The sequence below is a fragment of the Perca fluviatilis genome, chromosome 23 (genome assembly GCF_010015445.1).
Source record: "Perca fluviatilis chromosome 23, GENO_Pfluv_1.0, whole genome shotgun sequence".
In the NCBI taxonomy this organism is placed as follows: Eukaryota; Metazoa; Chordata; class Actinopteri; order Perciformes; family Percidae; genus Perca; species Perca fluviatilis.
In genome coordinates, this window is record NC_053134.1 from 16748248 (window position 1) to 16772441 (window position 24194).

At 39.9% G+C, this 24194-nt stretch overlaps 1 protein-coding gene and 1 long non-coding RNA gene across 10 annotated transcripts in view; both read left to right on the plus strand.

Annotated features, from left to right (window-relative positions):
* LOC120553146 overlaps positions 1-12914 on the plus strand; it is a 283955-nt gene extending 271041 nt beyond the window's left edge. For both annotated transcript variants that reach the window (XR_005638114.1, XR_005638116.1), the window contains one exon: positions 12830-12914. This is a non-coding gene — a long non-coding RNA (uncharacterized LOC120553146). The remainder of the gene's footprint in view (positions 1-12829) is intronic.
* A 9896-nt stretch (positions 12915-22810) lies between these two features.
* cald1a (caldesmon 1a) overlaps positions 22811-24194 on the plus strand; it is a 60186-nt gene continuing 58802 nt past the window's right edge. For 2 of the 8 annotated variants that reach the window (XM_039791237.1, XM_039791238.1), the window contains exon 1: positions 22816-23149. The gene's annotated coding sequence lies outside the window, so the exon portion shown is untranslated. Of the gene's footprint in view, positions 23150-24194 lie in introns of all 8 variants that reach the window. The other 6 variants (XR_005638118.1, XM_039791239.1, XM_039791235.1 and 3 more) reach the window with 6 other exon arrangements.

A 24194-nucleotide genomic window follows, 5' to 3' on the forward strand; every position in this document is an offset into this window, starting at 1 on the left:
ATCACATTTCATTTTGTGCCTTCCTCATCCTCATCCATCCAAACATGGCACCTCTCATTCAGGGAGGTTTCATATATCCAAATTTGACTTCTAAACTCAGAAGATGAAGCGCTGAGAAAATGATGTTGTAAAGGTGGATGTCATATTGTTTGTGCATTTGCATGTATTTGCACTTGTGTTTGCAGATGTGTGATGTAAGAATGGTAACAGTTCATAAGATGCAGCTCTCGAGATGTCGCACAGTGCGGGCTGCACATAAGAAAGGTGGAAATAAGACCAACAGCATCTTTGATAGTCTTCCCAGACTTTATTTTAGGGTGTATTGGGACTCTGTATAATAAAGACAAGTTTAACCGGCTGCTCTGTCAGAGCGGAGCTGAGGAATTAAAAGGGTCCCCAACACCAGCTAAGCCCCAGAGAACTCCCGGCAGCAAAGGATTGTGGGCCAGGGAGCCTGTGCATAGTCCCGATGATTATCATGTTGCCGGCAAGCTCCATGGAATGAGGAGCATTGAGTTGCTACCTCTCAATTAACGTCATCACAACCACACATAAGGGTGTTTACAAATGCACAGCTTTTGTGTGTGTGTGTGTGTGTGTGTGTGTGTGTGTGTTGTGTGTGTGTGTGTGTGTGTGTGAGGGGATAACAATAGCCAAGGGTTGTCAAACTGATTTGTCTTTTCCCCACATGAAGCCATCATGCTGGGCCTGTGGCCACAATGTCACTTCAACCAATTAAATATCAATTAATCAGCTCTAAGTCTTTGCGCCTGCTAATGCTTGGATTGATAAGGCTCATCGTTGATGTTGATGCACTTACACCTCCATCACCACTGATTCAACAAAAGCTGTATTTTTTATCTGGCAGCTCTGGAGTCGGCAGACAGCATTTGTTCAGGGTCATAAGTTAATTATCTTGCACCTCATTTTGTGAACATTTCAAATATGTATTTTGCTTTAGTTTTGCGGATTATGAGGCATTTACCCTACTTACAAAAACTGTAGAAGCAACCATTTGCAGTTTTACTATTTCTTTTATTTCTTATTTCTTGACCTGGACCAGTAACTTCCTACTGTCTCCGCTGGTTGGTGCCTTCAAACAAAAACCAGTCTTTATGCTAAGCTAAGCTAACCAGCTGCAGGCTGTAACTTCATTTTTAGCATACAGACATTAGAGTGGTATCAATCTTCACCACCGTTTCCGCTGTGGCCAAAAAGAATCAGTTATTGTAGGTTTAAGTGTTATTCTTTTGTTTACCGTATCATTTCCACAATTACTGTTTGTTTGCTAGTGTGTTTTATTTTCTATACATATATATCCATACAGCATCTTTTTCTACATTACTGCTTCATCCTTATACATGCGTCCTCTTGCCTCCAGTAAAGTCCATCGTCCTCTGTCCGTGATAGCTATCTCCTTCTTATCGTGTCATATAGAATTATCTTCCTTGATCCAATACATCCTTCTCTCCGGCTGCCTATTTTTGCTCCATCACTATCCATCAGCTTCGTCCTGCAGCTCTGTGTTCGGTTCCCTAGCCTCGGGTCCAAGCCTCCCTCCCTGAGGTCAGACCTGTGATAGACATGCTGGCCGATACTGAGAGTGACCGGCAGTGTTTCAAGGCAGCCAGCGTCAATTCCCTTGACAGTACACAAGATCGTATCAGGGTGGAAGAGAAGAGTCTCTTCTCTTTCCCTCCACAGATGATGCAGACTTTGTGGGTGACAATGCTGTGTCACCTGTAGAAAGGCAAATCAGCCTCTTTCACCACCCCCTTGTCACCTCCAAGACACTGTCGGCTCCACACACAAGTTGATCAAATGTGTCACTGCCACTCAGTCACACGCATATACAGAGGATATACAGAGGCAAGAAAACATACACACGTCATCCCAAACGAACACCTGGCAGATCTGAGTGACAGCAGCATACACCGAGCGAACACAGCCAGACACAATTGAGTGACAGGGATGTCGCTTTCCACAACAACGCAATTAAAAGCTACGACAATTGCCAAAAGAAGTGAGTGAGGCTATTATGCTGTCAGGGGGCAGAAGGATTTAAGACGGCATTGTAAAGGCTCCTACTTGACGATGTCAAATCAAAACATTTCCACCTCTACAGTAGTTACAAGAACCCCCTTTCCACTCCTCTTTATGCATATTGGAAAATGGATTAATTGTGCTGTGCACTCTGACAGCCCTCGTTTTTATTTTCATCTTTAACACCTGTCTGTGGCATGTTTACAAGGCCGCTCATTTGAAATCATGGCATCAGTTTACCTCTTCCTGCAATGCCTGTGGAGCTACTCACAGCAGAGGACCTCTACCCCCTAGTGGTCAGGATGAGTAATGTATCTAAGCTGTCTGCAACATTGTGCCTCAATGACAGGAAAAAGCTTGGTTGCGCACCACTGAGCACTTTGACTCATTGTCATATGAATGATGGGTTAAACGCATGCTGAGTAATGGTAATCCGAAATAGCAAAACATCCCAAAAAAAGGCACCTTAATTGCAAAGTATGTGAAATAGGGTTTGAGGGCTTAAGTCATTGGTGTGTAGTGAATCCCTGCATGTGTTGGCAAGATTACTTATTGTGCAGCCTGATCATACATATGCAAATGCTCTCTCATGATCCCAGAGCATTGAAAGAATTACAGCTAGCATCAGTCACACTGAAAGACTCTACACTGGCCCATATAATCACTCATTTGAATTGAGGGCAAGTGGGAAAGAAAGGAAGTGTTTTTCTTTCTCTCCGCATCACCATTCAAAGACCAGAGAGGGATGAACTGCTGCTCACAGATGGTTTCAAATCATTTTCAAAGACCTTTTCTTACCCCCCACACACACACACACACACACACACACACACACACACACACAGTGATCGGGTACAGCTTTTTGGTAAATATTTGATAGTTTGGCATTGCGTCTTTGAGACATGGAGAACGTCCGCGAGGAGTTGTTTTTAGGTCAGCTCCAAGACCGCTCTTCTTCTTCTTCTTCTTCTTCTCATTCTCCCTCCTCCTCGCTCGCTCCCGGTGTAAACTGCAAAGGACAGGATGTGATAGGCAAAGGAGATTTGTTTGAAATTTGCCCCAGTTCAGAGAAAAAGGCATCAAGCATGTGTGTGTAAGTGTGTCAGGAGATAACAGAGGAGGCCCCCTGCCTCTTTCTTTCCTCCCGCAGTGTACACACAACCCATTTAGGGCTTTCATCCATGTTAAACAATACGCCACCTTCAGTGAGAGTGCAGGGAAGTGGAGATAACCCTGACACAGCTCGAGAAATGGTGTTTGTTAATTCGGATTTTAGAGTAAACCTATATGAAAAGGCTTGCCAGAGTTGGAGTATGGCACCCAGTATTGAACCACTGTTATGTCTCGTCAGGTAGTTTGTATCCTATATGAATAAATGAGCTGTACGCCTATATTTACCTGCATTTCTTTAGGATAATTTACATGAGTATTACTTGCAAATACCATCATGAGGTTTTATCCTTGATCAAATATCAAAACCTAATTTTAAGGTGTGCATTGGGACAAATGCATCCACATTAAATCAAATAAATTGATAATGCCCCTTTTAATCAAGGTATTTTACTGGAAGGAACAGCCACACTTTATTCAAATTCTTTTAACCTGACCATTTAAATTGATACATGCAGCGTGTTCTTGAAATGCCACTTAACAAGTCGTCTCAACTTGATGACTTAACACTTGTTGACAAGATTTTCATACAGCGTTGTCAGACTTGTTCTTTGGTTAATGGTACACTCCTGGCGTCGCTCAGTAGTCACACCGCCCACAAACTTCAAAGTAATGGTGAGCGCACGGGGTGGGGGGACAGTTGGTGCCATCAGTGAGGGGTCACCGAGGAGTCAGTTAATGGGAAATCTTTATGTAAATCTAATCAAATTAAAATTAGAACCGCACTCGTCAAGTCTAAGGTATGGATGGGGAGAAGGGATGTTAAATCATATTATTACTGTGCCTCATTTGCATAACCTAATTCACCGTCATGCAGCATTTCTCTTCACACTCAAATCTGGTTGCATCTCTGAATAAATCCAAACAAATAACCAAGCTGTGTTATTGGGTTCGGATACAACGGGGAGTTATTACATGGAGCCCCGTCTCACCTCGGAGTTTAGAGTTTGCAAGTAAAGTTTTTATCTCTTCGAAGCTTCATCCATGATGCAGAGTTTACCCTAATAATGTGTGGCATTGTCTCCAATTGACTGAAAACCAGGGGGAGATTATCAAATCTGCATCACATTGACTAAAAATCATTGCTGGCAGAAGCAGAGATGTGAACGAGGCCTTAAGTCGCTGCCGTTGCACCTGATGACACGTCAAATCTCCCCTCAAATTTTCCTCGTAGTCAGGATTAGCCTAATTATTAGCTCGTATTCATGAGATCCGAGATGCGGAACTTCAGTTTTAACGCCGGGATTGTTGTGCCTCTGTCATCTGATTAGGAGGCTTAACTCCTTCGCTCTGATACATGTAAAAGCTGAGCCTGTGTGGGTGTAATAATGTACAGTATGTGTGTGTATGTATGTATGTAGATGAGAAAGAGTAATGTAATCTATTTTAAATGTCATGCATTCATTTCCTGCAAACAGGGAATTACCATAATGTATACATTTATTTCTAACTATAATAATGTCTCATTTCTAATTAAACATTTATTTAGCATTTTCACCCGTATTGGACAGAGAGACAGACAGGGTCTCCAAGGTTTTTTTCATATTAAGCATTTCCAGAGTGTCATAAAATATAAGCATAACGTATATATATGTCTAAATAAACTCAGCAGGGTTGAAATGTACTCTTGTTTTTAAGCTATACCAAACCTTAAAAACACATTGTAAACACAGGAATACAAACAAAGGAATTATATTGACATGACCATTGATGATTTATTCTGAAAACAAAATAACAAGTGAAACACGACATGGTCGGATATTTTAAAAGGAAAGTAAAGAAAAACCGATGACACTCATCGAGCAAACGTCACTCAAAAATAAAATACAAAGAAGCCTTTCTAGCATATCTGCATTTTTAATTTGCACAACAGAAATTAATTAGAAACTAATTCAAATGACTATTGTGGTAGTAATATTATTAACAGTTGATAAAAATTAAATCAATTTACGTGTTGGGGACAGAGTTTTACCTTCCAAACTGGGACATGACAGATGATGAAATAGTTTATCAGAAATAGTGGCAGTATTCTTCTCAGGTTTTTCATGTGTTGTGTATGCCGCACCCTATTCTATTTTGGAAACAATAAGGAAAAAGAACCAGATCTTATAGCCACATATCAGAGGTGTCCCAAAAGAATATTCTGATAGTGACTCTTTGATTTCTCTTTTTTTATTTTTTTATTTCTTGAAGCGAAGAAAGTCACATTTGTATCTGATTGCTCTCACAGATTTTATGTTATTTTATGTAAGTAGAGCCAAATCCATAAAGTGGCTTAACAGCCCTTTGAAGAGTGTGGCCATTTCAGTTTGCTTTGATCTCCCAAACACCAGTGATCTGAAGTGATGGTTACAAGCTATTTGTACACCTATGTAGAGTGTATGTGTGGTTTCATATCATCATCCGGATGAGTGAGCACACAAACTGTACCATTAAACTCTTGTCTAAGAGTTAAACGCACATGCGTGCGCATGCGTGCATGTTGGTGAGGAAATATACTACTACTGTGGATACATGGCTTCATGAGTTTGTGTCTGTGTGTATGTCTGTGCACGCTCATGTATTCTTTCATTTCATTTTTGTGACTGCATTGGTGTGCATGAGACTTGGCAAGTGTTTGGGGACTGTCTACAGGGGCATGTTCAGCTCATGCAGAACAGCACTATGGGACAGTATCGGGTTACCTTGCATCACTGCGCACAGATAGTTGCAGAACAGTTATTTTTGATCATAGAACAAAGCATTGTGTAAATTCCTACCTCAGCAAATCCTTTGTGTGCACACACACACAATATGTATGTGAATGTGTGAGGCGTGGGCGTCTTCTAAAGCTCATCTCCAATTGTGTGTTGTATTTGCAGGGGAACAGCATGTCCCCATCCCCTCTCTGATGTCTGTTTGTGCTCAGACAGCAAGGTCAGCCTGACTCAGGCAAGACGGGCAGAAACCTCTGGATGCACCTTTTCCTCCACCCAAGGCTGCACACACTTCAGCAGCTGTCCATAGCCCACAGTGAACCAATATCCACCTGTGATTGACCTCACATTACCGAACCCAACGTGTTATCGTCTGGAATTCAGAGCCTTTAGGCTACACTGACTCACAGTTTAGCCTCATAAAACGCACCATTAAACAATTATGAGGCTTTACGACCGCACCACCTGACCATAAGCACATCCAGAGCCAGTGTTGTCTTTGGAGGTGGGCAAAAGGGGGGGGTAGGTTTCGCTGGGGATGTGGCACGGCCTGATTACCTCGCCAAATGTATTGACCCATGATCTCCCTGGTTCCCAGACCTGTTTTATGTGGTAACAGTGACTCTGAAAGAGCTGGATAGTGTCCAAAAAAGAACAGCTTGCGTAGTTAGTAGTACATGTCATAATGAGTCGTACACAAAGAAACTTCTAACCTACATTGAAGCCTCACAGGTGGAAAATATGAGTGGTGCCACAGTTTACATTATTGTGGAAAATCATCTTTTACACTTTCTTTTGTTGATTTGTGTTTGGCTTTTTTTACGCTCGGGCAATGATCCCACGCTGATGTAGACAGTAGTAGTTAAGTGTTTCTCTTTAAAACTGTTGTTTTTGGAAGTTCTATTAAAGCCGATTTAGACTTGAAGTATTTACTAAGACGTTCTTTTAGATTTAAGCTAGTTTGAAACTAGTTGTTGCTAAGAACTTTACACGTGAACTTAGTAGTTTTGCAGTTTTTGCAGTCCAATCCAGATGATGACATAGAACTTGCAAATACCTTACTTAGTTACCAGCTATTTCTAGTTTGCTATTTCCCAAGTACAGGTCAGCATCTGCCCGTAAATCAAACACCCAAACATTTAACCTTTCTGTAGTTGACGGTTCACAGTTTAACACTTCCTCTCAAACAGAACTGTCTCTGTGTTCTTAAACTAGATACAATTGTTCTTTGGGAGTTTTGTTTTCATGTTTCAAGTGATTTTATAATAATCAAGCTGAATCAGAGTTAATTGTCTTGTGGGTATGCAACGAGACGTATGAGTGATGATGAATACAAATAGGTCAAGTCTTCTCCGTGCTTTGCTGATTGTTTTGTGTGTGTGTGTGTGTGTGTGTGTGTGTGTGTGTGTGTGTGTGTGTGTGTGTCTCAGTCTTCCTGGAGGTCACAGCTCATATTTTAAGCGAGAAATTCTCCCAATAAAGCTGCATTTTATTGGAGTCAGATCGTTTGCCTGTAAAATGGTGCATTGACTTCATTCCCCTCCTGTCCTTCTAATTCTTATTCATTTGCAACCTGAGATACGTGTGTGTGTGTGTGTGTTTGTGTGTGCGCGTGCGCGCGCGCATTTGTGCGTGCGTATTTGTGAGTGCGTGTGTGAAAAAGAGAAAAATGAGCTCCTGTCAAGAGGCTCTGTGTAATGTATTGTAACCTTCTAACAAGATGGCCACATCCTGGTCCGTGACATACAGTACACAGCTCGTGTGTGTGTGTGTGGTTGTGAATAGGTGTTTGAGCTCATGGGAGCTAATAAGGCCAATAGAACCGGCAGAACGATCTGTCACAATGAAGGTCACAAGTTCAATCCCTGCGTGTAATGTCACACTGGTGACATTAGGGCGACGGCCTCTTTACTCAGCTGCTTCATGCCGTTCTTTGGTACAGCAGACACCGTAGCTGAAAGACTATTATGTTCCCTAAGCCTCAATTACAGCATGAAATCTTATCTCCTACAAGTTAATGTTCTTCTTCCAAACATCTGAAGGGCAATCGGCCACACAAGTAGGGTAGATGGTGAGGAAATCAAAGAGCTGGAAAATCTAAAAATCTTTTTTAAAACTTCTTCACCTTTTACTTTTTTTTTGTGTCATACACATGATTTCATCCAAGGACCCTATTAACCCGCAGGATGAACTTTAGTCCCCCTCTGGTGTACCCTCATCTCTGCGTGTGATGAGGAGACGGGGTCACCTGTTTTTATCCCGAGCCGAGACCGCAAAGACCTTGTCTATCTGGTCCCCGGAGAGGTGGCTGTAATAGCATTTTCTGTAGAAATCGCAGGGACAAGATACAGCCGGGCTGAGGTCAGCGTGTAGGAGAGGAGACTTGTATGGCCATGGGACTCAAACACAATTACATCCTGATAATCAGTGCTGTCTCAGCCAACGGCTTCTCAATCAGTGTGGGTCGAATTTCTAATAAAATCGGCTGCTTTCTCTGAGCATGTGTGAAGAAGATCAATGCTATGTTAAAGCAACACTAGAGAACTTTTCCCGCTTCGGTCCCGCTACAGGTTGGAAGCAGAATTGTCCCATTATGTCTCATTCGAACTACAGATCCGCTACCCGATCTAATGTAATGGACAATTTCGCTTCCAACCTGTAGGGGGACCGTAGCAGGAAAAGTTCTCTAGTGTTGCTTTAAATATAATAAATATAAAGAAAGAAAAAGATCAATGCATTGCATAGTAACATTATGTTAACATAGTGGGCATAATTTTACATTATGATGCGTAACACTAATATGTAGCCTTTGTGTTCTCACAATTTTTTATTATTAATCAAAATGCAAATATCTTCCAACACACAATCTAATAACACATAATCAAATGTCATGATCTTATAACACCTGCCACATGGTGCCCGGTATGACATGCCACAGCTGTGAATGTAGGCCAGCCAATTGCTTATTGCACTGTGTTGGTTCTCTCCATCAGGAAATCTAAACAAGGGCAACCTGTCTGAGGGGTGATTGTCTGCCTGTCACACTGCCGTGCATCTCAATCAGTCATCTCCTTAATAATGTCCTTGTTATTGATCACAGTTGGGAAATGATACGCTTGCTCCCGATGTGTTTTGTTGTCGATCTCCGCCTTGACACAGGGCATGTAAGAACAATTATTGGTCTTGATTTGTTATTTTTTCTCCCGGCGATGCTTCTTTTGTCAACCTGGGTTGTCCAGGCCATTAAATCCCCAAGCACCTTGAATTAAAAGAGTTGTTTTTAATGATTTTGTGTGTCTATCTGTGGGTTTTTTTCTTCATTTTTTTATTGGTATTCTTACAGCCCATTGTTAATAATAACCTGAAGTTGTTTCTTAGTAAAAAAAATAAGAGTTACCTGTCTGTTCCTGTCAATTACCCACCACACAAAAGTTTGACATCACATAACACGCATAACGGCAGTGTTCTTACGTTTTTAATGATCAAATGTTGTTTTTAAGACTATTTCATTTTCAATCTTAAATTAAGCATAAAAGTTCATTCTTGATCGTGCGTGCGTGCGTGCGCATTCCCCCGCCAGCAGGTCTGGTGATAGGCTCTTTATACAGTCTGTGGCTCTGACTCACTGCCTAATGTTTAGAGGTTTGGGGGGGGGGAGGGAGATTGTCCTAACAGCAAGATAAGTCCAGGGGAATTCTTGCTTGCAATTATCCGCAATGTTGTGACAGTTCATGCTGTGTCACATGCTGTGAGAAAAATAAAAAATATATTATTGCTCCAATTCAGATGCCTGTTTTGAGTACATTATCTCTTCATATCCAAATATGTTCTGGGTTACATCCCTTCAGGCTATCATGGAAGGGTAATCCACTCTGCAGCCTGTGGTATTATGAGCCTAATGGAGGCTTGTGCATTGGAATCAAAGTGCCAAAGACTGTGCTGACTGAGTGAGCTGTCTCCACTATGCACTATAAACTTAATACATGGCTAATCGACATGGCAAGCTGCTAAAAAGGGCAGAGGCATTACTGGTTGTGGAGCAGGAAGTGAAGATTGCAGAGGCGGTGATAAAAGAGAGAGTAAGTGTTCTCAACCTTCCTGCTCGTGGACTGCAGGTACAGAAAAGCTGCACCATAAGTGCAGGGAAAAGATAAAGACTTGTGAAAATTAGATATCCTGCATTTAATAAAAGTGTCTTCCTTTACAAATAACTTTTTTTTTTTACAAAGTTTTTAAAGGCACTCTTTATTAGCCAGGCCCTTTAAAGGCTCTTTATTATCCAGTAAATGTGTTTGGCAAAAATTCCTAACACAAGGTCCACTTACTTAGTCTTTTAGTTTGCTCAGTTGTCATGGGAATGGTTACCAGCTCCATATAAGTTCTGCTGAGAACACCATGATGGGATATGGTTAAAGCTTCAGAAATGGCAAGTAATTAAACCTTGTGTAGAGAATGATTTTATTGCCAAATTGGTATTTCCCAGGTTGGGAATGAACCATCAACAGACTCCAGTATACTAAATATTGCTCGTCTCATTTCTTTGCTCAAGCATGCAATGCCATTTGATACTTCCTGTCTTTTTTTTCCAGTTCTGATTATCTAAAACTATTGTGGTCTGGTCTTAGCGAAGTTACTCTGCACATATTGTAGGTATGAGTGTCTATCATGGATCTCTGCTGATTGGTTGAAAGTTCAGTTTTAACAAACCAGTCTTTTAAAGCTGCTACATTCAATATCTTTATATTAACAAGGGATCAAATTACTACTTTTATGTGAAAGGTGTCACTACCCCTAGCCCACAGAGAATTACCACCGGCTCTGCAGTCCCTTTCAGGCAGGGTGCGAACTACGGGGAGCTAGGGGGAGCCCGGCTCCCCTTAATAAGACATGGGCTCCCCTGAAAACATGATTTGTGAAATTTTGGGGGGTCTCTAAAAATATTGACAATGTGTCATTTTGACGTGCAATTTCAGTTTTGTGTAATGTGATCATCGTGGATTATTATGTGTAAAACTGCAAAAATATCATTCATCCATGTCGGCGATTTGAACCTAATTCACTTCAATAAAGATAACTATACTATAGTATACATACTATATACTATACATGCTATATACTATACTATACATGCTATTCTTGTTATGAGCATCAAGGCGTGGTGGCGCGGCGGTGCAAATTCAACTCATGTTTAGTACATGTTAACTCAAAGATTCGCAGAAAAAATATAAACGTTGGAGGCCATTAATCGGCGCGCAAAGTCCTTGAAATCCATTCTGCAGTTAGCATCATATAGCCATGGCAAAAAGAAAACAAGGCAGTTTAATTCATTTTGGTTTTACTAATAAATTGTGTAGCGATGACGTTAATAGCACGACTAATTCACCTGTTGCAAGCCCTGTTAGTTAGCACACCTCCCCCCGGGGTGACAATGCAAGGAGAAGCTGAAGAAATAATGTCCTCTCTGGCTGAAGATGATCCTAACCCTTCTTGCTCCTCTCTCCCGTTAAATTGGAACAGCCAGCAGTGGAGAGACTTGAAGAGCCCATATACACGGCTCTTTGTTAAGGATGGAAGCCGGGGTGTGTCGCTAAGGCCTAATTGAACGGAGGAATTCTGGTATTCTTCGGTAGCCTGATTAACTTTAACCATTGTTCATGTGAAATCTCAAAGACAGCCTGATGCTTTTTTTTTAGACTATTTGTGGGTGGCTGTTTGCAGTTTGACCTATCAATTCCTGTCGATAAAGTATAATAAGGTAAATCCTGTAGTGCATACACTTATGTATCTTTGTAAGTCGCAAGCGCACGACCCCCTTTTGGTGGTCTTTCACCACTCTTATCAGCTGTTTTGTGTAAAAACAGCTTTGATAAACCCGTTATACATTACATGCTCAGCACAAAACGACACACAAACAAAGTTAGCAATGAGCTGTTGAGCATAGTGGAGCATTTAGTAACTAAAGAAACACATATTTCGATCAGAATGTGGTAGAGACCAAAAATAGAGCTAATAGGAGAGAGATGGGGCTTATATTTGCCAGATGGCTAGAAACGTGACTCCAAATGGATTAAATTGTTACTCCATATTTGCTGGATGTATAAATTAACAACTGGCTATGTTGCCATGTTCGCCATATCAACTTAGTAGGTGATAATGTCAGTGTTAGCTTGTGTAAAGCGTGTTTCCACTAGCTCTAAAATGGCAAAAAACAGTTAGCAGGTTTCACAAATAAAAGATATCACTACACCCTTTTTTCATTGTTTTGGTGTTTTTGTTTGTTTTGAACATGATAAAACTCATTCAAATAAGCATTATTTGAGCAGCATGCTGGGTAAAGGTACCAAAGGTACATACAATATATGTCTGTGTCCTGCTCATACTGTAGACTTAGAATTGGCAATTGGATTCTCGTGGCAATCTAGTATGTGTCATTGTTGGCCTGTTGTGGTGTTGTGATTCGTGTTTTTGTGATTTGTCATCGCTGTCACTCAACTGTCAAATATTATTTCGCATTACAAAGCCTTTGACATGTTGAAATAGCCAGACCAGTTAACTCATTGCAGGTCTCTGGATGTATTGCATGCCTCAATTTCAATGACGTCCTTATATCCAGAATGATTTAGAATAGGCTTATATGTGGATACATTTTGTCTATTATATCAAACAGACATTTTTTTGCCGCAACTATTCCCATGTTTTTCTCAGATAAACATCTCTCACTCTGCCTTGTACTTTTCTTTCTAAAAATCCACTTTAAAAACATCCTGCCACCTGTCTAGTCTGATGGCTGAGTGAAATTTAAAAGCTGTGGCTTTTACATGCCGTTTGATGATGAATCATTCCTTTTTTCTTTACATTTTTTTCCACCCTTTTTCCATCTGCAGTCCGTCGTGGTTTAAAGAAGTCTGCTCTCTTCACAGGGCCTCTGTACGGATTTGCAATGACAGATTGACACAGAGGATGATGAGCACTACGATATTGAGGTGGAGGTGGCCAAGAATGAGAAAGAGGTACTTGTCTTTGTAATGGAAATGAACAGAAGTCTAACTCTGTGTCAGATTTTTTATGGAAGGTAGCCGCACTTGTTCTTTGCCTGAGATAACCTCCAGTCCTTTGAAGATCAAATGCGACACTCTCGTCTTAATCCGCCTCCCAAGATTATATCTATTTACGTCTTAAACCACACCAAAGTGAAATTATGATCTTGTATGAAAAGCCATGCGTCATGTCAGATTGTATTCTGCAGGCTTCGTGATCTGCTCTAATCCACAAAGGATACCGAATAGAAGACATTCTGTAGTCACGCTGTATTTGCCTGCAACATATCCACACCAGACTTTTTTGAAGATTGCAGAGAAAAATAGCAGAAATTGAAAAATAAACCTTTTTTGTTTGTTTGTGTGAAGCAATCTGGAGATCAAATCCAATACGGCATGAAGACAGACAGAGAAAGTAAGGCCGTGACTTATATTTCTATATATTTGTTTCCTTATTGAAGCATATTTTTTGTATTGGAGGTGAAGGTTTATTGCTTGACATTTTAAAGATGCAGATAAGTACATTATCTAAGTGTCCTAAGTGTCCCCCTAGAAACAAAACAAAAATCGAAATGGCTGTCACATCTTACATCACATTCAGCAGCGCGTTTTGTTTTCATGCCAGGTCACTGGACGATATGAAGGGTTGGATGATGTGCAGAATAGATGTCCTGGTGAATGCCTACTGCTTCACTCACTGTCTGTCATTTTAAATAGGAATGACACCTAAGATGGAAATGATAGTGACATTTTTCACTCTCATACTGGTATCCCGTCCCTGTATACATGTAAAGCCTGTGAATGAATGCAAAACAGTATGTTCTTAAAATCAAGTCTTCTGCAAACAAACGGGAACTTAGTGAAACAACTGCCATGTCATTTAAAAGCAGGGAGCAAGTATCATCTTATAAAAAAGCTCAACCTAAATTGTTAGCAGAGGTCTAAAACTCCTGCAATACTTGCAGTCAAAAGAACAATTTAATTGTTAAATGTACACTAAGTAGTTAGTCAGTGTAACTAAAAACACCCAGCAAATCAGTGTTCGCTGGGGATTAATGATCCCTGACCTGGGAAATTACATTTCAGAATTTGTGCATTAGAGGAACCTTGCTTGAAATCCCAAGAGCAAGTAAATGAGTTATATTGCATGTGGATCAAGGTTGGCACAAGTTTTTACAATCAGTACTTCTTCTCTTTCCTCAATAACACAATAGCTTCCCTACAATACTGAATTTGAATATTTTACAATTATTAACAGATCATATTGAACTCCATCATGAGATAGCCTAGAGATAGGCTGGCCTTTTTTTTTTTTTTAGATGCAAACAATGAAAGGGTTAGGGTTTTTCTAAATGAGAAAACTACATCCAGAGGCTCTGAATAAGAAGTTGTCTTTATCTTTATTTTTTTCTAATGGCTATGTATGTATTTATCTGATAAGCCAACCCATCCTACTGTGGCTTTCATTTTTATGTTGTTAATATACATGAGTGCAAATAGAGTTGAATACATGGGGACCTATGTGTGTATAATGTATATTCATTCTGCCATCCTTGTAGTGTAGGTCCTGTGACTACACACAGATTACTTGGTCCCCCACCAACACCTCAAGTCACATCTAAGTCTTGTTACTGTAATGTTTTAGGGGGGGGTGTAAACAGGAAGTATAATGTTGCAGTGGAGACAGTTATTTAACTGTCGGCTACAACTTGAGACCTGTTTTTTAGCCTATATTTGTCCACAGCTTGGCAAATCAGCACCACTAAAGGTATACCAATTAACGGTTAGCAGTGTAGTCCTGTTTGTAGTGAACCCATGGATGTTCAGACAAGGAGCATATTTTTCACTGATTTTAAAGCAGATTTATCTGGACCTCTATTCACGACAGAGATAGGAGATATGATATCCTCGGGAAGTGCAGTCAGATTGAGTCTAAAAATATGTGTATCATGTAAACAACTTTACCTTGCTGTGCTATGCAGTGGAAAAACACTTGCACTGTGCCAGCGTGACTTGACTGCTCGCGGCCATTCATGGCGTAGCTCGGCATGACTCCTGTCTGACTATCTGAGTAGCTTTTCCTACTTTTTATGACATTTTTTCCTATTAGATGTTTTTTTTTTTTTCTTCAGATAGTCATTTGATCAAAGCATTCACCTTTATTGACTTTCACATTTGGCTGTAAAAGAGATAGAAAGAAAGAATTAGAACATTCAATTTGTGCCATATTTTTAGTGATCCTTCACCTAAAATGTATTTATAAAGCGCTTTTCACCAATAAAATCATAAAGTGCTTTACAAGGTCATAAAAAAAATACAAGAGAACATAATACATATTGAATAAAAAAGACACACAATGAGACTTACATAATAATGCATAAAGTGCTGACAGGTCAACCAAACGGCTGTCTAAAAAGGTAGGTCTTTATGTTCTTTATTTCAAAAGAGAAGAGTCCACAGAAACAGCGGACTGTAAGTGAGGCAGAGCATTCCAAAGCTTAGTTGCTACAGACTCAAAAGATCGATCACTACGGGTCCTAAGCCGGGTGCGTGGAACAGAGAGCAAATTAAACATATTAATCCTAAGAGAGCAAGCTGGCGATTATGAGTGAAGTATTTCAGCCACATATGCAGGTGCCTGACTTTGCTCTACATGTAAGAGTGAGAATTTTAAACCCAATCCTACAGTATATGCGACAGGGAGCCAGTGAAGAGACTTAAGACCAGGAGTAATGTGAGATTGTATATTTGACCTAGTGAGTAGCCTTGCGACAGCATTCTGGATTGATCGAAGACTAGAGCAGACATACTAAGTGAAGAGAAAGGTCTGTAACAGTAGTGAATGTCAGATGAGATGAATGCATGTATAAGCATCTCAAATTCAGCAGTGGAAACTAAAGATCTCAGTTGACTAATATTTCTTAAGTGGGAAAAGAAAACTAGATCTGGTCAGTAAGTGACATCCCCATGCTCTTAGTAGACTCACACAATCATCATACTGAGAGGAAATCTTACAGTTAGAGTAGTATGTATATGGTTCTTGACATACAGTCCTCTCTAGATAGCAGCTCACACTCACAGTGCAGTGTAACTACAGTTAATATGATACACATGAGAGGTCTGGGACTTTTTGCTGCTGCTGCTTTAGCACATTATACTATATATATATATATATATATCTCAAAACCTAGAGAAAAATATCTTTAGAAATCTTCAGTGTGACACACTGGCATATGATTCTGCAGATTATTATCACACAGAGCTGTCTTTTAAATAGGATTATATCTACTTTACATTCTGAACTGTTGGTGGCAGTATAGGTCAGACTGCTGACACTATAACAAATAAGGGATTTGACTCATACCTACAATGTTCACTTTATCATAATCTCCACCAGGGGCTGTCCAAGCATCACCCCTCCATTCATCCATTCATTCTTCACTGATGTATGAAAAAGGATTGAAAGAATGACTGTACTTTGGCAAGAAGCTTACGTCAGCCCACTGGGTTATTAAGGTGAACTGGCCCACAGACACAATACAGTGTATGTTTGTGTAATAATTAAGCTAGTATTGGAGGGATCAGTGCTCAGTTTGTATTCTTATTTAGAGAAACTTACACTGAGTGAGCAGGTAGAGTTTCAGTGGATTGTTGAAAAATACATGTGATTGCAGGTGGCAGAACTACATATCCACATGTGCAGTATACTGTATATAAAATATACATTTGATAAAAAAAATACAGTTTCCTGATCTCCCATACTTTTCCTCATGTCATTTCTCCATTTTTATATGCTAAACAGATGGCCTTGTTTTGATTGGGCACAGATGGGGTTTCCGTGGCAATATCAAACATCCCACACAATGTTAAATTTGCCCCAGCTTTGACTCCCGAGCAGAAATTATTTCAAAGCTTTATTGTCTGCTGCTGTCTTATGTGTGTCAGTGCAGCTCAGACTGAAACAAGCAGGAAATAAGCCACAAGAACCCTCATATTGCCATAAATTGCTAATATTACTGTACAGTCAAATGGCACAACATGAAATGTCTTTGATTGGCTTTGAATTACCTATCATGTATCAGCCAAAATCTTGGCAGTGAGATCCACCATGATATCCAGATATTTATCTTTTTATGTTTGTTGATGTGGCGGTGCTGGGATTCCGAGGAGCCTCACGGAGGTGTCATGGGAGAGATTCAGTTAAACATCTGTGATGGGAGGTGCCCACTTAATAACCTCAGTGACATCCTCTCTCTCTCTCACTCAGCCCTCTTTCTTTACTGTGTATCAAAGCCAGGTTTGTACATAGCACTTTTGATTCTTCACATGGTTTGCTTATATTACAGCCTGTTTTTAGTACTAAGAAAACTCAGATGTTTTTCAGCCGTTGCAATAACTATTTTTATAAAACGTAAATACATTCAGAATATTCCTCATACAATTATATAAACGGCACTGTAATGGCACTTTCTGCCTATATATAGTAAAGTTGTGACATCACCATGGAAGTCCTGATGGCTTTCTGAATATGGGCTTTGTGCATTGTTCTCTGTGAATTGAGCGATTTGATACTTTCACAGTATTTATACAGCACCTTGACCTGCTTCATAATCAAAAAGACACACACAATATGGGACCTTTAAAATGATATGGTAGGAAAATAGCCACTGACATGGCTGAGGTCCCACTTATGGAAATAAGGTGGATGCCAGCGGTGGATTTTTGGTCATGAGAGCACTAGGTAACTGTTAGGGCCTGGTGAGAGAAGTTAACAGAGAGACTGAAAGAGACAACTCAGCTCTGTTAGCTAATCGGTGAGCAAATGTTGTTTTTGTGTGTTTTCTTTGTACACTTGGTGTGTTTGAAAAGCTCTCACAGTGGGTTTAGGTTGCAGATGCTTAAGAATACAGAAAGTCAGAAGCCAGAAATCTCTTTTCCATTGATGTATCTTTCAAAAAGAGGTGAATTTTAGCTTCTCTAGAGTAATGACTTAAAAACATAAATTTATCTTCATAAAGTTTGATGTGTGCAGCTTTATGATTTGGGAATTCAGTTCAGAGCTACTTTGATGTCATGAAAGGCAACATGAAAGAGTTTTTACCTTTAAACCACATTCTTGATGTAAATGTATCAAGACACTTTTTTTTGGACAAACACATCTTCCTGACTAGATTCAACATTTTGTAAAAGTCAACAAACAAGGGATTCTGTGTTTGCTTTGGTTAGACTTATAGCTGGTGTAGCGGAGTTCCCCAGGGACCCGTCCCGGGGCCCCTGAACATGTGAAACAGTTAGAACTTGAGCCAGGTGTGTCACAGCAAGGCTTTTAATTCCTGCCTGAGCCCTCCTGCATGCTGCGTGTAATTGGTCATTATAAATCATTTTATAAAATGAAAGTTAGCCGTGGAATGGGGTCAGAGGGGTTAGGGCAGGGAAAGGATTCAAAGCTGTGTTCATCATGCACATTAAGAGGCTCGAATTTCATATGTAACAGTTACTCTTTCAGTGATCCAGATATGTAATCCACCTTGCTCTAATGTTGTCATATATTGAAATGATGTACATAACATGCATTATTGTCATTGTATCCTTTTCACAGATGTGGCACTGATGTCATCTTAATGGCACACAATCTCTGTGCATCTTAACGGCCTAATCCACACTTTACTATGACCGGCATGTCATATCTTTAGTTTAGTAGAAAGGTGGTGCAATGGATGGACACATCAATTTGATATTCTCATGATAGTTTTATTGTTTGTCCATGGAATGTGTCAGACCAGTAGTCGATAAAGTCAAACATGAACCATGCACCAGGGAAATAATCCAGATGTTTACAACTGCAGGGTTCTATGCTTTGTTGGCATTTCTCTCTTTGACAGTACACAGTAGAGATATACAGGAAGGAACAGGAGACAAATGAGAATGATAAAAGTCCTGGGCTTTACCCAGGATGCTGCAGGAATTTGGTATGCACATCTACTATCATCTGTCATACATACACAGTGAGAGAAAGGCGGCAGTACCTTGTAATCCGTTTTAATGTCTGATAGTAATGACATTATTTAATTCTTAGACACTGATTATATTTAAAGCTGCAGCACCCCTCAATGCTCCGGTTTTTCATTGTTATTAAGGAAACTTTTGTTTCACTAAGCAATGCTGTTGCAGAATAACATTTGGGACTTTCATCATTGAGTTGAACACTTTTCTACAACTGAATACAACTTTGAAGGCAAACCCAACCTCACCTCTAACGTCAGTTTTGCACAAGATGGCAACACAGACTTTCATCTGATTTAAAACAATATGATGAAATGGGAAAATGTCAAAGGTTTTGTTAAAACCTTTATAATTGGTTCTGAGGTGTTTCATCTGATGTAACATTGTGAAGGTATATATGTATGTCAGGAAGATTTGGCAGTAGGGATCTTTCTGACCTGGGGCTCCAGAGATCTGTGCATCCTTGACAGCAGCTGCACACCGCTCGCAGAAAGCAATAGAGCCAAAAGCTTTAATGGTTTCTCTTTAGTCTGTGGGCAGATAAACATGCACAAGTATCCATATATTCAGTGCTACCTCTAGTGACACTAATATGTAGCGTTGTGCCCATTATGTTGTAGTAAGGCTCTTTTTTTCCAATCAAAAAAACTCATGCAATGCCACAGACCAGAGGAGTGTAAACTAATGTATGTGACTAAGTTAAACACCTGAACTAATGATGTACATATAGCAAGTGAGCATCGGCCTTGAATATAAGGCCATCACACTAACTGTAAACATGCCCCAGCCAATGCATCGTTTTTGGCAATCAAATGATGCCATGAAATGATTTGCTGCAGGTTTTGGGGCCAAGATGTTGGTGTGCAAACTGGAAAAGCAAGTCTGAAAGAAACCTGCAAGATGAAGGTTGACAGGTTTATCTTAAAATACATCATTTTTCAAAGGAATGAAGATAAGGATGGCCCTCTAACCCCCCCCCCCCTCTCCTCTCGCATTGTCTCGTATTCTGACACACACACACACACACACACACACACACACACACACACACACACACACACACACACACACACACACACAATTGCATTAGCACACAATCAACAGAATGCATTTATTTCACTTTATCTTAAAGAAACACATGTGAAAGAGCAGTAGCACATATGGTGCTCATTTCTGCACCAGTGGCCTAATGCTCTTAAGTCCATTCTTTGTTGTGAGCATCATTGTTTTAAAGGGGAAGACAAAGCGGGCAGAGTCCCCGTGCTGCTGTTTTATAGTAGAAAGTAGAACACTGAGGCTATTGTGTATGTCACCTCCTAACTCCCTGCATGCTTACTAAAATTGCTGAAAGACAAAAGGTCACAAATTGCAGGGCTGCATTTGGTAAAAAGAACCAAACCCGATACCACACTTTTATCAATATCCTTGGTGCTTGATGCATCATACATCACTGAGGTCATGTCCTTTGTATTTTCTTTCAATTTGGGGGTTTCAGCAACCATTGTATAATTAATAATCTGCAATGGTGAGTAGTTTGATGATCCCACGTATTTAATTTTAATTTGACTATAGGCTAAATATTACCATTAGTATCACCATTATGTTTGAGTCACAGAGGTATAGCATCCGATAATCCGCTACATCAGCTTGTCTAACAACATTTGCTGCTGTTCTGAAGGTGTTTCCAGAACCCTTTAAAATAATCTTCTAACCATGTAGATGGGAAAATTATATTCTGTCTGTTCCACAATAAAAAATAATTTTGATATATTCTCATGTTGCAGCTGTATTTCAAATCCAGATAGCTGAAAATGAAAACTTCTTTTTAACCATGTCTCGAACATTATTGGATGGTTTAAAATGGTGTACACACATGATGTCCCATTCAGGGTGAATTGTAATGTGAATGACTTTTGTGATCCCCTGACGTTTCATCTAGCGTCAGCATTTAAAACTTGTCCTGTTTATGATCAAATTACTGCACAGCTGGCATTCCCATCAGTCTCTTCTTTGTGTTTTGTGCTACTCAGCAAATGTTAGCATGCTAACACGCTAACTAAGATGGTAAATATGGTGAACATTACCTGGTCAACATCAGAGCATGTTAGCATCGTCATTGTGAGCATGCTTAAGTCAGCCTTTAGCTAAGTACAGCCTCACAGAGCAACTAGCATTACATCAAACTTGTTACAGACTTGTTTTTTTTTCCAACAATATGTTTAATTGTCTTTTTTAGAATTTGAAGTGACATACAGCAGAACTCCCTCTCAGACACAAAATACAATGTTACCATATATAAAATGATATATCCATAATGCTCTTTGACACAAAGTAACAGAGACCAACCATCTCCCAACGAGCAGATCACTGATTGTAAAATTATTCATGAACGTCGTCCTCCTCTTGATCTTCTGTTAAGTCTATGCTTTCTGCGAAAAGCATGAAAGGTCTCCAAATACTTTCAAACAAGTCTTTTTTTCCTTTTAGCAAGTACGTTATGTGTTCCAATGGAAGAGTAGTCAACATCTGCTTAACCCACTATCCAATATTTGGTCTTCTTGTGCTTTTCCAGTGCAGTGCAATCAACATTTTAGCTTGTAGTAAACATATATCGATGAACAGCTTCTCGCTTTTTGTATATCCTGTGTGCTTGGGATATAAGCCTAAAATGATAAAAGAAGGTTCCAGAGGAAGATCTTTAGATATAATATCCATCACAGTTTGCTTTATTGCACCCCAAAATGTCCTAATTTCTCCGCATTCCCAAAAACAATGGAACAATGTTCCCTTTCCTTCTCCACACTTTGTGCATATGTCTGGGATATTTGGATTATATTGGTTTAATTTAGCGGGAGTGACATAAACACGCATAAGCCACTTGTATTGTAATAATCTCAACCTAGAATTTACAGTTTGCTTATGTGCTTTACTACAAGCCAATTCCCACTCATCTAGTGATACATTTATTTGCAGATCTTTTTTCCAGGCTTCTAATTTTAAGATTGAATTATCTGGGGAGTGTGATAACAGTAGTTTATAAAGATGAGAAACTGCTCCCTTTTTAAAGCTATTTTCACTTCTCATTTCTTCTAACTTAGATTTGGGTGGTTTCCATAAATTGCTTTGTTTTGTTCCTATATAACTTCTAAGTTGTAGATACTTGAAAAAATATTTCCTTTGAATGTTGAATTTGTGACTAAGCATGTCTGTTACAGACTTGTTAAAAAAAAAACAGGATTACCAACTCTCACGCTCTGTCTCTGGCATTTTTCAGTTTATAGTGAGAAGAAGTCTGAGCCGTTAACTCTGTAAAGTAAAAAGAAATCATGTAAAATGTATTATTACAGGGATTTTTAAGTTTTGCGGCCCAAATTCTCCCTCATGAGACTTTTCATAGAGCATGTGAAGACAATACTCTTCACTAATCAACTAAGTAAATAAGAAAATAAGGTAAGCGGTATAACAATGAAAAAGAATTTTACTGAACCATAAATTACTGTAGTTAGATAAACCATTATTACAAAGGACTTTCAGCGTTTAGAAAATAATAAGCTCTCTCCTCTATTTAAAGGGCCAGTTCACCCAAATTACTTCTAAAATTACTATTTTCATAATAACATCTAGTGGTATTTTAACATCCAGATAGTTCGTTTTTTTAGGTTTGTAAATGAATGGAATTGCATTTGTATTACAATTTGCGTAATGAGATTCAAGGCAAAAACTGGTAATATGGTCATCACCACCACATTAACGTTACTGTTAACATGGAGGCTTTGAGGCCTTCCTGTGAGCACATACCCTCCTTTTTGTCCCAACATTAACATCGGATATGATCGCCCTTGACAGATGATTTTCTTTCAGAGGCCCACCGAAGGATAAGCAAAAAGGCACTTTTCTGCCTCAAGTCACTTTCGCTATAGGAGTTTTGCACAAGTTCTTCGCAGAGTTGACACTTTTGGACTCAGGCAGGCTTTCTGAATGCTTTGTGAGAGTGGTAGTTTAACCTTTTAAGAGCAGATTGGAGCGGACAGCATCAGCCAAGAGTAGATGTGCGGTTATGTCTTAAAAGGGAGGGGCTTGAACGGGTATTCAGTTTGTTTTTTATCATTGAGTGTAGTGGAGGACCGACTGCAGACTGGCTCCCTCTCCTCTCCTCACACTCGACTAAAGAGCTCTACTTTGTCCCGTTAAGATCCACAGGTAAGCGCAATCACTTTAAACTGCCTGCAAACTTTTCACAGACGTGAGTAGGAAGAAAGTTCACGACGCCCCGGATGCTTTAGCTAATGAAATAGCATTTTTGACGACAGGAGATTATCACATTATGGATCTCCACTCACTGTGCGCGTGGGCTGCTGCTGATACTTTTCAGGGTATCTTGGCTGTAAGCCGCTTCCTCTTTGTGCTCCAACAGTTTGCCAAAGGCAAAGTAAACTCATGATTGTGAGCTATAATAAACTTTTCTATGGGCCGAGTAGTGACGCTGTCATGTAAATGTTTTGTTAACCGCGGGACAACACAAAGAAAAGCATATGTCCACTCCTGCAATGCGCGCTCAGTCCTTCGGGGCGGGGGGTGTCTCCAACCCCCGGCCAGCCAAGTTTCATCGCCTCAGCAGCCGACGCGACGCTTACCGTAACATGTTGCACGTTGACATCACACATTTTTGGTTGTTAATATCATTCGAAGCATCCTCGAAAATCCTAATGGAAAGCTCATAACCCATAACTGCAAAATGTGTTAAAATGCTACCATTACAATGTGGAAGGTACAGGCAAGTAAGGGTCCCTTATGGCTACCAGCACACCCATAGATTGTTCTATATCTATGAGCACACCACATGCCCCTCAAAGATGAAATTGGACCATAAGGTGAATGTTGAGATGCAGAAGCTAATTGCCCTTTGGTTTATAACCTTTAAACACATCTAGCATCTCCTGCAGACAAAGCCATAGGGCAGTCTTGCAAAAGGTAGGGCCTGCTCACTCTGCAGATAAATCCACTTCTCATCATTTCGAAATATCACATTCTTTGCAATCCCACCACCCCTGAGGCAAAAGGCTCTTTTCAACTCTCATTGTACTTGTGTTGGGCCAGCAAGTCTTTTGATCTTGGCTTTATTACATAGTAGTATCTGTTAAATGGAAGCAAGTCAAATTGGAGAGGGGGGAGCTGCAGAGGGTAGATCTGTAGGTCTTTTTCTTTTTTTTGAATGCTTTCAGGGCAGAGACAGCATAGTAATTGT